This window comes from Plasmopara halstedii, assembly GCF_900000015.1.
Source record: "Plasmopara halstedii genome assembly, contig: Scaffold_1583, whole genome shotgun sequence".
In the NCBI taxonomy this organism is placed as follows: Eukaryota; Oomycota; class Peronosporomycetes; order Peronosporales; family Peronosporaceae; genus Plasmopara; species Plasmopara halstedii.
In genome coordinates, this window is record NW_020188494.1 from 816556 (window position 1) to 819621 (window position 3066).

Here is a 3066-nt window from a genome sequence, read left to right on the forward strand (position 1 = left end):
TTTAAATTCCGGCGCGAGCTCAACTTGTCCAAGTCGGTGCTATTAGCGTTGAATCGGAAGGTGGACTGCCCTCGGCTGCCTGGCGTCCATGTGCTTGGTCGTAACGAGACTGTTAAGTACTTGGGTATTCCATTCAGCCAAGCTCCAGTTGACAACACAATTGTCAAGCGCTTGGATCAACGCTTCTAAAACGGCATCAAGACGTTGTACCGACGTGCGCGAACCCTTCGTGGTCGACTTCTAGTCGTGCAAATGATGGTGCTGTCACGTTTGTGGCACTATACGCAGCACGTCGTGATCCCACAGACGATCGTGCAACGCTGGCAGTCTATGCTGAACCGAACCATTCAGAGCCGCAAGCATGACAAGAACGCGAAGCACGTTCAGCTCATTCCGGGTGAGTTCTTGTACCTGCGGCGCAGCGAAGGCGGTTTGGGCATCCTAAATCTCGAGGCACAGCTCAAGCGACAGCGACTCACACTACTTCTACAATTCATGCAGGCGATGACCGTGACGGGCGAGCTCAACTGGACCACCGCAAGCGTTGAATCGATGAAGTCGGTGCTTCCTCTGTACGGTGGCGTCCAAGCTCTCGACTTCTTAGCAATCTCTCCGCTTCGTCTTGGCAATATGATCAAGTGGAGTCGGACTTCATCATGGTGGCGAGTGACGTGGACGTGGTGGTTCAGGATACGCTGGAAGATCACTTGGCGCGAATTGCCGCTAAAAGAGCGTGCAACATACGGTCTTAAACAGCCAATCTGGTTCCATGCAAATTTGGAGCTGCACTATGAGATATCACGACGATCGGTGAAGACTATTACCCATCGACAGTGTCTCGGCACGATTCCTGAGCCTCCGTCAGCATGTATCGCTCGTCTTTGGCTTGCGATCACTTGCCGACTTCATCCGAGATGGTGGGGCATGGCCGACTTAACGTGACTTCGTGCAGCGCCACATTGAATACATGCTAGTGTCGACGGCACAGATGAAGCGGCCGAGCACGCTATATAGAGAGGAAACGCAGATTGTGGAGCGGCTTGACGCGTTAAAACTTGTTTATAACACTTCAAGCACCAGCGCTAGCTGTCCACTTCCGTATGTGGGCTGCACAAGAGGGGTGAGGAAGGTCATAGTCCCGGCGATCCCTCGGACCGCGCTTCTTCAGGTGGTCTGGATGTCTAAGCCTACAACAAAGCAGCACCCGATGCAGATACACTCGCAGCGTGTCGACGCTCCACAAATCAAGATGTTTGTGCAGCATTGTAAGCACCTGCACAAGATTATGCTACTGGTCTTGCATGAGCTTCAATTCCAACTCGCCTTCCGAATTCGTCGCGCTTCTGGTTCCTGAAGGCATCGCATCCATGCATCCGGAAATGCGTTTCCGATGGATGCAATGCCATAGAGACTGAGCAGCACTTGTTCTCTGACTGCACCCTCGCATCGCACCTCTGGCGGCAGGCTCGTCCGCTTGTGTCCCCGTTCTTCGTTGCGCGGCCAACTTGACTCGACATTGCGCTGGCAAAGAAGATGCGCGTATTCGACGACTGGAAAGCCTGTGGAGATGTTGTCGGCGATATGCGGCACGTTCTCCGTGCGGTGACGCTTCACTTTATTTGGTCCGACCGCAATCGGTGCCTATTCGACGGCAGACAGTCTACACCAACGCTCGCCGCGATCAAGGTAATCTTTACGACATTTTCTGCACACCTTCGGTACTTCCAACGGCGGTTTTTCAGGGAGGACACAATGGAAGGTTTTCACATGGTATTACGAAGGCTGAAGACGTTTCCTGTGTTTAGTGACTTTGTTGAATGCTTTCCAGGTATCACAAATGTACGTGATCCTGTATAGAATTATACTTTTCAAATATGATCCGTGGAAAATGGGAGGATATAAATTTTGAAAGGTTATTGGGGAAGTTTTATAGCCACATGTCACCTTTAAATTTTCCGGCTCTTGCACAAGCGACCCCGGCACCTCATCACGGCCTCTGAACACCCCGCCGCCTCCCAGACCCACTCATTCCAAACCACCTTCGCCGCCCGAAAGTTGGGCTTTGCTCTGCGGACTGAGTGTCTTCGACCGCACTTGAAATGGGGACGGGGGACATAGCCCAGAGCGGAGCTAGACTGATGGTCCGGTTAAGGGCAGTGAGGGATAAGTGATGGTGTCTGGTGGAGGCAGAGCGACGAGCCCAAACACGACAAGCACTACCATCTAGCCGCCGCGACAAGTTGTTTAGCCGCTACGAGAACACGGACTGCGCATTTGCATGCAATGGAGCGATTGAGTGAAGATAAGAAGAGATGAGTGAATCAAGATGCGCAGCATTGAGCGAATGAGTGAGTGTGTGTGAAGAATTGAGTGAGTGAGTAAGTGAGTGAGTGAGTGAGTGAGTGAGTGAGTGAGTGAGTGAGTGAAAGAGTGAGTGAGTGAGTGAGTGAGTGAGTGAGTGAGTAAGTGAGTGAGTGAAAGAGTGAAGATACATGGAAGAGATGTCCAAGGCAACTTTCTCAGTGTTGAACAAGCCTTACGTGTGAGTTTCAAGGGTTTTCAAGAAAAATGTGCGCATAAGTATTGGATTTTGCACTTTTAATTTCGACATGGATTTTGGTTTAGTGGTAGTTTTAATCCGATGAGTTAGGGTTCGAGTCCCACAACGGTTAAAGCTAGGAAGCGGTTACGTGGTGTTTGAGGTTCACCAAGTTCCCAACCACGAGTCACGTCCCCCGGCCGTCTTTTGATCGTTTGTTCATTGATCAAAAGTATTTAAGGTGATGTAACCATAAATGTTTTTCACGTACTATTAGATTGTATATTAGAGTTGATACAGTATAGTATATATTGATAGCTAGGGAAAATTGAGAAGTCATCACGTCTATAAATAATAATATAGACAAACTTTCAATTGAGCTACCCGCGCATGACCCCGTGGCGTGGGTCGAGTGGTCAATGCTTTTGGACCTAACGTTGTGTGGCGCGGGTTCGAGCCACTCAGCGGCCAAAATCGTAATCGTACCAGACATGCAAGAAATGTCGGCTGCACGCAAAATATTACCG